General features: G+C 47.9%; 1 protein-coding gene across 1 annotated transcript in view; it reads right to left on the reverse strand.

Moving 5' to 3' along the window:
- ACE2 (angiotensin converting enzyme 2) overlaps positions 1 to 11,461 on the reverse strand; it is a 129,293-nt gene that overhangs the window by 42,160 nt on the left and 75,672 nt on the right. The window lies entirely within an intron of this gene.

Consider the following 11,461-nt stretch of genomic DNA (forward strand, 5'->3'; position numbering starts at 1 on the left):
GTCAGCAAGAAGATGAAAGCATCTCCCAGTATATAAATGCTTTACAGAGAATATTACAGACCTTCCAAAAAAAATGCAATGCCTCTGTTTTAACCAATCTTGACATCATCCTGAAAGAACAATTTTTTCAGGGACTGATGAATTCATCGCTGAGACGGACATTACGAGATCAGATATGGGTGAATAAGACACTTGAGTTTACCCAGGTTGCCACAGAAGCTTTTTGTGAAGATAAGGATGATATGGGCTCCAGCACTGTGTGGATGTATGGCCCCAGAGGACAGGGAGTCCAGACTGAAAATCAGCAGTCTGGCTCCATGGCTGAGATGACGGCTGCAATCCAGGAACTGACCCGGCACGTGGATCAGCTAAGAAGGTCTTACGTCCCGTTGCCCTGTCAAGTGTAATGGGGTAAACTGGTCAATTCGACTTATAACCCGTCTCCCCAATAGATAAGGGTAGAATAATATAAGACATCTGACAAAGGTTCCTTTCTATAAATCACCAGAAGAGACCTGGGACCAGATGGCCCCAGTGTGGCCTGACCCACCCCCAAAGGACATCCTCGTCCAAACCAAGACCAAACCTGAGGACACCTGAACACTCCCTACCCTGGGGCCCAATATGCTGGAGGTGCCGAGATAGAGGGCATGCCTTCCAGAACACCCAGCTCAGACAACAGATGGTAGAATGCGAGCCAGGACATTTCAAAGAAGATTGCCTCCAGTGGTAGGGCACACACTGGAGGAAATGCCCTATGTAGACAAGGCCTGAAATGCCCTAAGAACCTTGTTGTCCTAAAGTCAAGCGATGGGCATACTGATTGAAGACAAGACCATGCGCGGCCTAGTAGGTACAGGAGCCGAAGTCTCCACAATGCCACTGAAGTACTTCAAGACCCGTTTTGGGGACTTTATCAAAGCCAAACTAGGAAAATTGATTAAGCTGATGGCCATTAACCAGAAGAAGATTCCAGTAGATGGGACAGTGTGGAAGCATGTGAAGATCGGAGATGTGGATCAAAATAGGGTCATGCTAATGGATGAGGGTTCACGGTCAGAAACCTCAACTTTATTAGGAATGAATATCCTGCGTGATATAGACCGTTTGATGTTCCACAAAGATGGCCCGGGACACTGGCAGAGAGTCACTCCAAGCATCAGCCTACACAGAAGGCATTCCAAAGACTGAGCTGGGTACGTGAGATTTGCTACAGTGTTCCCAAAGATGAAGTGGTGGAGACTAGAGTTGAGCGAAATGGGTCGAAAAATTTCAAAAGTCGCCGACTTTTGGCAAAGTCGGGTTTCATGAAACGAAACCCGACCCTAGGATGAGGTCGGCCACGAGGTCGGCGACTTAGGCGCCAAAGTCGCGTTTCAAAAGTTTGTTTTGCGCTCTTTTTCAGCCAATCAGGATCCACGGACACTGTGGGCAACGTGATGACATAGGCAGGAGTCACCACCATCTTTCAGAAGGGCAGCAAGTGATTGGCTTGCTTTGGTGGGCGTCACAGGGGTTATAAAAGGGCGTGCACGCCGACCGCCATCTTACTTCTGCCGATCTTAGCATAGGGAGAGGTTGCTGCTGCTGATTCTGTAGGGAGAGCGTTAGGCAGTGAAGAAGAAAAAAAAACTGCTTCTGCTGCTAGCGATTTTGCCTGTACAACACACCAGTCACTGTGTGTGCAGTGCAAGGGGAGGCTATATTGTGGTGGATCAGCGGTGTTGGTTGTTAGGCTGCCTTCTAAGGCTTCCTGACAGCTGCATTGCTGTTTACCCACTGCTCTGCAAACTGCTTTTTTAAAAGCAATCCCAATTTTTTTTTTTGTCCTGCTGAGGTACTGAGCGTGCATTTTTTCACACCATACAGCGGTGTACGCTCCTCACACAGTACCGTGTAACGGCTGTTATCACAGCCACAGTGAAGCTATCTGTGTGTCACTCTGTGAGAATAAGTCGAGGACATGTTCCGTTCTTACAGACCTGCACCTACTAGTTTTGTCTAGCTTTCAAACAGTTAAATATATTTGCTGTTTGATCACATTTAAAACTATAGAGAGACAGCGGAGCTTGACAATTTTACGTACACCGGACAGCCGTGTACGTGCACGCTCCTCTCAGTACCGTGTAACGGCTGTTATCACGGCCACAGTGAAGCTATCTGTGTGTCACTGTGGAAGGATAAGTGGAGGACTTGTTCCGTTCTTACAGACCTACACTCTAGGGAGATTCCTATTCTGCCCAATTCTACATACACCTTGTAGTTTGTGATACACTAGCCAATTTCTGCCTGTGACATAGCGCTCTGATATTCAGTGGGCCTCACACAATCCAAAAGTGTCCAGTGTCCACTAGTGTGTGCAGAAATTCAAAATCTCTGTGATCCTGTAGTCACTTTTTTCACACCTGTGCCATCGAGCCTGTGACATAGCGCTCTGATATTCAGTGGGCCTCACACAATCCAAAAGTGTCCAGTGTCCACTAGTGTGTGCAGAAATTCAAAATCTCCCTTATCCTGTAGTCACTTTTTTCACACCTGTGCCATCGAGCCTGTGAGATAGCGCTCTGATATTCAGTGGGCCTCACACAATCCAAAAGTGTCCAGTGTCCACTAGTGTGTGCAGAAATTCAAAATCTCTGTGATCCTGTAGTCACTTTTTTCACACCTGTGCCATCGAGCCTGTGACATAGCGCTCTGATATTCAGTGGGCCTCACACAATCCAAAAGTGTCCAGTGTCCACTAGTGTGTGCAGAAATTCAAAATCTCTGTGATCCTGTAGTCACTTTTTTCACACCTGTGCCATCGAGCCTGTGACATAGCGCTGTGATATTCAGTGGGCCTCACACAATCCATAAGTGTCCAGTGTCCACAAGTGTGTGCAGAAATTCAAAATCTCCCCTGTCCTATAGACACCTTGTACCTTGTTTTACATTACTATATAGTTTGTTGGATTTTGCCTACATTTCTACAAAAAATGAAGAAGGCTGGTGGAAGAGGCCGTGGAATTGGGCGGGGGTTGGCAGCTGGTAATGATGGTGTTGGTGGTGGATCTGATGGTAGTGGCAAGAGCAAAATAGGACCGAATGCAGGAGGTGTTGAGCCTGCGTCATCGTCTGGCTCCATAAGGCTTCGAAGGCTTAGTTTTCTAGGAGTTGGCAAACCGCTTTTAAAGCCAGAGCATCAGGAAAAAGTTTTGTCTTACATTGCTGACTCAGCCTCCAGCTCTATCGCCTCCTCTTCTTCAGTTGTAAAAAGTAAAAGCACTGAGTCGTCATTGGAGGCTCATGTTCATGAACCACACCTTTTCTTGTGTCCTTCACCCCAACCAAGATTGAAGGATGACGCAGGCCATACTACTGATTACTCCATGGAGCTGTTTTCACATACCATGCCTGGATTATCAAATGAAATGGTGAATTACCCAGGCCAAGATGAATCTGACATGGAGTGCACTGATGCACAGCCGCTGATAGATGATTCTGCTGGTACATTCACTCAGAGCACTACATTGTCCTCGCAGTGTACAGAGCCAGATTCTGACCCTGATGAGACTCAGGTGCCCCTTCCCGCACACTATACCACCATACACGGTGACACAGAGGAAGGTGCACATGACATTGAAGAGGAGGTGATGGATGACCCAGTTGTTGACCCAGATTGGCATCCATTGGGGGAAGAGGGTGCTGCTTCCAATAGCTCAGATGAGGAGCATCCACAGCAGACATCGACATCGCAACAGCTGTTATCTGGCAGGCCCGGAGCACTCCAAAGACAGGTTCCAAAAATCAAAAGAGTTGCTGGACAGCTTGTCCAGAGGGTCAAAAGATCACAGCGTGCTAGGCCGCAAAATGTCTGCCAAAGTAGGAAGAGTGCAGTGTGGCACTTTTTTGAACAAAATCCTCATGATCAGGCCAAGGTTATCTGTAAGAAGTGCGCAAAGACCTTTAGCCGAGGGAAAAATCTGAAAAATTTGAATACCAGTTGCATGCTTAGACATTTAACCACCATGCACTTGCAAGCGTGGACACAACACCAAACCTCAAGTGCCAAATGGGCAACTGATCACAAAGAAGGTAGTCAGCAACGCTACATTGTTTCCCCCACTGTAAGCCCACCGGTTAGCACAGCAGCAAATGTTGAGGTGTCGTTGCAAGGCCACTGCAGTCAGGGAATCCCACTGTTATATCAACGAAATACTGAATCTAGGCCATCAGAAAGAACACCAACTCCATCACCATCATCAACCCTCTCTCAGTCCGCCCTGTCCACCGCTACTTCCACCATATGCAGCTCTCAAATCCAGCTCACCCTCCCAGACACTATGAGTAGGTCAAGAAAGTACTCAGTCTCTCATCTGCGTACACTGGGTTTGAACGCCCACATTGCCAAACTAATCTCGTTCGAGATGATGCCCTATCGGTTGGTGGAAAGCGCAGCTTTCCGCGATCTCATGGCCTATGCAGTACCACACTATGACCTACCCAGTCGCCACTTCTTCTCTCGCAAAGCCATCCCAGCCCTCCACCATCATGTAAAAGACCGCATTGTCCATGCACTCAAGCAGTCAGTGAGTGGAAAGGTGCACCTCACAACTGATGCATGGTCCAGTCGGCATGGCCAGGGCCGTTACGTGTCCATCACTGCGCACTGGGTTAATGTGGTGGATGCAGGGTCCACAGGGGACAGCGGTGGTGGGACAGTGCTGCCTAGCCCACGGCATAGGAAACAGTTGGCTGTAGGCGTTCGACCCTCCCCTTCCTCCTCCAGAAGCGAAAGCTCGTCCACAGAGCGCAGTCGTGCGAGCACTCCATCTGCAGCTGCCACTGTTGCACACGAGGTGTCCCCCTATCGAGCAGCTAGTGGAAAGCGTCAGCAGGCTGTGTTGCAGATCCTAAGCATGAGCATCCCACTTATGCGTCTGCTCATGCAAACTTTGACGCACCTTAAGGAGCAGGCGTCTGCAGCCAATGTTGATGAGGAGGAAGAGGAGGAGGGAATCCTTGATGACATTCAGCCATTGTCTGCTCAGGGACCTCTCCTGGACGAGGTGAAGGAGGAAGAAGAGGAGGAGGAGGATGATGATGGGGATGATTACTTAGGGGAGGAGGATGCATCTCGTGGGGCAAGTGAAAATGTTGGCGTGGCAAGGTCTGGTACAGGGTTTGTGCGTGACTGGAGGGATGTGGATTTGCCAGAAAGTGCTCCTCCACCCAGCACTCGCAGTGCATCATTGACACCGGGAACATTGGCCCACATGTCAGATTATGCCTTGCAGATCCTAAAAAGGGACCCCCGCATTGCCAAAATGATGAACGATGACGACTACTGGTTGGCCAGCATCCTGGATCCACGCTATAAAGGCAAATTACAAAACATCATGCCACAGGAGAACCTTGACCTAATATTGACTAATAAACAAGCAACTCTGGTAAATCGGTTGCTTGAGGCATTCCCAGCACATAGCAGCGGTTATGGTTCTCACACGAGCCGTACGGGCCGGGGGCAGCTTGGCAGAGGTGTTCATGGTGTACACAGCAGAAGTGGCGTTGGAGACAGGGGTTTCATGACAATGTTGTGGACTGATTTTTCAAGTACCGCTCACACAACTGGTAATACTGCATCGATGGAAAGTGACAGGAGACAGCAGTTGTCAACTATGGTTACAAACTACTTTTCCTCCCATATCGATGTTCTCCCACACAGGTCATTCCCCTTTGACTATTGGGCCGCTAAACTGGACACCTGGCCTGAATTGGCACAATATGCCTTACAGGAGCTCGCTTGCCCAGCTGCAAGTGTGCTATCGGAAAGAGTCTTCAGTGCAGCTGGATCAATCCTGACAGAAAAAAGGACCCGTCTGTCAACCCAAAATGTGGATGATCTAACCTTCATTAAAATGAACCATGCATGGGTTTCCAAGGATTTTGTCCCACCTTCCCCTGATGACACATAGGGTGACAGAAAAATGGCTTGCTTTGGTCCACCTCTTCCTGGGACTTGACCTATTTCGCCTTTTGCATCAGCTGAATGTCCAACATCAACATATGCCACTTTCTAAAACTCCCTAACTGTGCTGCCTCCCCCCCCCATGGCCAGGGTCACCACCTAGCGCACGACACCGTGCGAGTGCCGTTGCCCTGGACAGGTGGGTAGGCCGACTCTTGGGCGCGGGCACTGGCACAGGGTCCCTCATAGTGCAATCAAGTGTCTCTGACGGTGGTGGTGCACACCCGCCGTCAGACACACCGCCGTACTATGAGGGGCCCAGTGCCAGTACCGACGCCCACGAGTGGGCCCCCCTTGCTTGGGCAGGGCCCCAGCATTTGCAATCTTTACCTCTCCCTGCTCCTCCGCTGTGTAGTCTGGGCCATCAAATCCATACTGTGCCTGACACCGTCTGAGCCTGCCTCCTGATGTATAGACATATATTTTGAATGTGTACGCTATCCATACATGTTATCCGGGGATACGGTACCCTTTCTCACCTTTGTGCAATCACGTGCAATCCATACTGGGCCTAACACCGTCTGAGCCTGCCTCCTGATGTATTGACATATATTTTGAATGTGTACGCTATCCATACATGTTATCCGGGGATACGGTACCCTTTCTCACCTTTGTGCAATCACGTGTAATCCATACTGGGCGTGAGAACGGCTGGCGAGCTGTTAAGCAAGCTACAGCACCTGTGGTTTGCACACGTAAGTTTTTCATTTTTTCAGGAATGACGGTTAGGCCTAATTCCGGAACTGCGGTTGACCTGCACTTACTGGGAAATCATCGTTCGCGGGTAATAATTGTAATCGGTGATCCCCATCACTAACGTTGTTCAGCGGGTTATCTGCACCTGTAAGCGACAAACGCTGGCCTTTTCAGTGTAGCGCACATGCAGCCACGGACATGTAAGGGCATGACACTCCAGTTATTGGCCAATCTCATGTGCCAGAGCCTCACGTGTCCCTCTAGTAAGCCGGACTCGGACCGCGGGGCATGACGGAGTCTCGTTCGTTTACGGAATTAAGCTTGCAATGTGTGCATCTTTTCTGTAGCTGGCATGGTTGAGGTTTCCCAGGTGGAGTCGAATTTAACCGTAGGCTCCACTCCTGGTGGTGCCCTTCTGGACATTCCTTTAAGGTTCAGCTTTGCAACCATACTGCCCACGTGAAACAAACACATTGCCTTCATGAACGCTGTTTGGAGGGTCATGACTCGTGGGAATAACGCCGCCCAATCAGTTAACCTGCTAGAGAGATCCTTCGTTGCTCCCAAGCATGACATCACACTCCCTAGGAGGAAGGTAATGCCACTGTGGCGACCGTACTCCTGGGGGCGACACAAGTGCACTGATGCCCAGCCACTGCTCGATGAATCTGCTGGTACATTGACCCAGACCACTACATTCCCCTCGCACGCTACACGGCCTGAATCTGACCCTGATGAAACTCAGGTTACCCTTCCCATATACAGTTCCATCTTACACGGTGACAAAGAGGAAGCTGCAGATGAAAGTGCAGGTTCGGCCCACCCGCCATCAGACACACCACCGTACTATCAGGGGCCCTGTGCCAGTGCCGTCGCCAACGAGTGGGCCCTCCCTGCTTGCTCAGGATCACAGCACTTGCAAGGTTGAAATACTGTGCAGTGAGATGGAAGATGGGGACGACGAGGAGTCCAGACTAGTACAGGGATTCCCTAGTGAGGAGACTTATTTGATTGTTTTCAATGTTGGGACAGCAATTTTTGGGGAGCACTATACTCTGGAGAATGATAGATGGGGCCCACCATACACTGGAACATTCCAAAGGTGGACATCAGACACTGGAGCAGCATTTACAGGGCCCATTATACACTAGAGCATTAGAAATGGGGCCCATTATGTTTGGAGCATTATTTGGGCCCATAAGACAGTGGAGCTTCATCCATGGGGACCAACATGTACTGTAGCATTATGTGGAGCTCATAATATACTGTTTCAAACATTATATGGGACCAATGATTCTGTATGGAGAAATAGATGGGCCTCGTCATGAGATGTAAAAAGTGAAGTATTTTTCATTGTACTATACCGCTATTTCTCTGCTGTATCGGAGCATGATGAGTTGTGGTATGTGTTTAAAGGGGCGCTCTTTTGCCCAGGGCACATGAAAACCTGGAGCCAGCCCTACCCCCCCACAACTTTAGCCAAATAACCTCTATTTTTCAGTGCGTAACTTGCATTATGAAGTTAATTAAGGTTGACAAGCTTAAGTAAGAAGAATTGATGCTTTTGGCATTCAAATGGGCACTGTAGGTGTGTTTCCTGTCCTCCTCTCACTGCCGACTTTTATTCTCCATTGACTTACATTGGGTTTCGTGTTTCGGGACGACCCCGACTTTTCCCTCTAATCGGCCGATCTTGCTCGACCCGACTTTTGGAAAAGTCGGGTTTCACGAAACGAAACTCGACCCTGAAAAACCAAAAGTCGCTCAACTCTAGTGGAGACTGCAATCGTCCCACCAGGGTATCAAAATATTATCTCCCCTTGTCAGGAGTGGGTCATTCAGATATATGTGGGAAGCCACTGAAGACTCAATGGAATAGAGGTGATTATTGAGCCCCAGAAGACAACAGGAACCAGGCAAGGCCTGATCGCACATATTATGATGACAGTAGTGGATGAACAAGTGGCTGTCCGGTGTATCAATGTACATGATTCTCATGTCGTGCTCCATCCAAGTGAAAAAGTTGCTAATTTGTACGTATATAGAGGCGAGACAGTCGCCAAAGTTTATCTGGCCCGGATTGCTCAGGGACAGGAACTGTGGACTGACTGTGTCCAACCTCCAAGGACAGATTCGACTCCTCCAAACAAATTTAACTCATAGAAGACCTGTTATGGAGTTTCAAGCGCTGTCTCCAGAAATTAAGATAATTTTGGATGTACAACCCGCATTGAACATGAAATTCCAACGAGAGACACACCTTCGATCCTTGAGCGACATTGACAAATTCCCCCTAACATGTACCAGGAAGTAAAAGCCATGCCATCACAGATGATGAGTAGTGAAGTAGTGTGGAAAAGTTAAGAGTCCATGGGCTACATTGATAGTACTCGTCCAAAAGAAGAACGGAAGCTTAATATTCTGTGTCGACTATCGTAAGATGAATTGTGTCACTATACAAGACGCTTACCCTTTGCCTAGAGTGCAAGAGTCCCTGACAGGCCAAATGTTTCATCACCTTATATCTGGCAAGTGGTTAATGTTTCTGGTGGCTGAAAGAGACAAGCCCAAGACAGCTTTCAGTTCACCAATGGGCCTGTACGAGTTCAATAGAATACCTTTTGGACTCCCCAATGCACCTGAGAAATTTCAGCGGTTAATGGAGCACTGTTTGAGAGAGGTAAATTTTTAATCCATCTTGATCTATCTGGACAACGTTATCGTTCATATCATTCATACACCCACCTTTGAGCAACATCTACAAAGACTACGAAAAATGCTGACTCGTCTACAGGCCCCTGGTCTGAAGTTGAAGCCCAGAAAGTGTAATTTGTTTCAGAAAGAAATTGAATATCTAGGGCATGTGGTGTTTTTGGTGAAGTCAGCCTGGCTAGAAGCAAAGTGGAAGCTGTAAGGAACTAGTCTCCACCGTGGACTCTTTGAGATCTGTGAGCCTTATGGGATTTACAGGATAATATTGATATTTCATCTCAATCTTCGCTAAGATAGTCAAACCTCTTCGCAAGTTACTGAAGGGTTTCGCAAAAGGCTCTAATAATCTCCCCATTGCTTGGGGACTGTCGCATCAACAAGCCTTGGATCAGCTGAAAGAAGCCTTGACCAATGCCCATTGTTGACTTATGCTCAATATGATTGTTCATTCATTCCATTTATGGACGTAAGTAATCATGGATTGGGAGTGGTGCTGGCCGTGGAGCAGGGGGACCAGGAACGATTAATAGCGTACAGCAGTCAGTCTTTGAGAATCTCCGAATAAACTCAAATGACTACAGTTCCTTTAAGCTGAAGTTGTTGGCACTCATCTGGGCCATGACTGAGATGCTGAATACCTCACTGGAGAACAGATCTTGGTCCAGACTGAAAATAATCCTTTGGTTCATCTGCAAAGTGCAAATCTGGAGGCCCTGGGACAGAGGTGGGTCACCAGAATGTCAATGTTTAATTACTCCATCAAGTAGCGTTCCGGCAAAGAGAATGCTAATGCTGATGTTTTGTCTTGAGTCACCCTTCCAGCTTCCTCCAGAGAGGTGGATGAAGAAGAAGAAGAAATAGAGTTACCATCTTAGGTCGAATGAAACCCGTGGCCTTCATAGCCAAGGCTAATGGAGTAACAACAGGCCAGATTATGTTGCTCTGCAGTACATTGTCTGAATGGACCCAGACCCAAGATGATGACCCTGTAATCCGGATGATGAAGGCCTGGCTACTGGAAGGGGAATGGCTGGAAGATTCTGCATCTGTGGTAAAGATGGTGTAATGTATTGGACAGTGTATTTGCCGTCAGAGAGAGAAAAGAAGTGGCAAGTCATGATTCCTAGCGGCCTAGCTTGGAGTTTGTCTAAGGAGGGCCATGAGAAAAGTGCTCATTTCATTCAAGATAAAACTTACAATTGGATTCAACAATTTATGTATTGTCCTCAGCTGGAGCAGATGGTCAGAGAAGTCTGCCAGCAATGCAGAGCTTGCGAGCTGGTGAAGACACCTAGAGTCAACTGCACCCCTGGAGGATCTTGATGATTGATTATCTACTAGTCAGGCCTGCTGCAGGAGGGCTACAGTACGATTTAGTAATGACAGATCACTTTCAAAGTTTGCAGTGACAGTATCGACCCGTGACCAAACTGCAGACAAAGAGGCTAGGATCATGTGTAGACACTTCATTCAGGTATACGGATGTCTGAGGTCAATTCACTCTGACAAAAAAGCATGTTTTCAAGGAAAAGTCACAGAAAAGCTCTATGAGATCTATGGGATTCGGGGGTCCCGAACAGCACCATATCACCATCAGGGAAATGACTCCTGTGAGCGAATCATTAGAATACTGATGCTGATGCTTCAAACCCTGGAGGGAGACAAGAAGTTGCCTGACCTTCTCTCGGGGGCCTACAATAATACATTCCCTACATGTTACTATTCAGACAGTCGGGAAGAGAAGTGTCCGAACTTAATTTGAGTACTCCAACTGAAGAAAAACACTGCACTCCATACTCATGGGTGCAGGAGCATCAAATCAGACTGAAAACTATTCACCATTTGGTAGGAGATAAACAACAAAATCAGTTACCCCTAGATTGTGGTTCAGTCCAAACTGAACCGTTCTCACCTGGGGACAAAGTGCGGAACTAGAGTTGAGCGACTTTAGTCGGATTGGGTTTCATGAAACAATGCCGACTTTTATTCCCCATTGACTTGCATTGGGGTCAGGTTTCGGACGAAACTCCGACTTTTTTTGCCCTA

Source organism: Dendrobates tinctorius, unplaced genomic scaffold (genome assembly GCF_039654945.1).
Source record: "Dendrobates tinctorius isolate UK_male_01 unplaced genomic scaffold, ASM3965494v1 ptg000016l, whole genome shotgun sequence".
Taxonomy (NCBI): domain Eukaryota; kingdom Metazoa; phylum Chordata; class Amphibia; order Anura; family Dendrobatidae; genus Dendrobates; species Dendrobates tinctorius.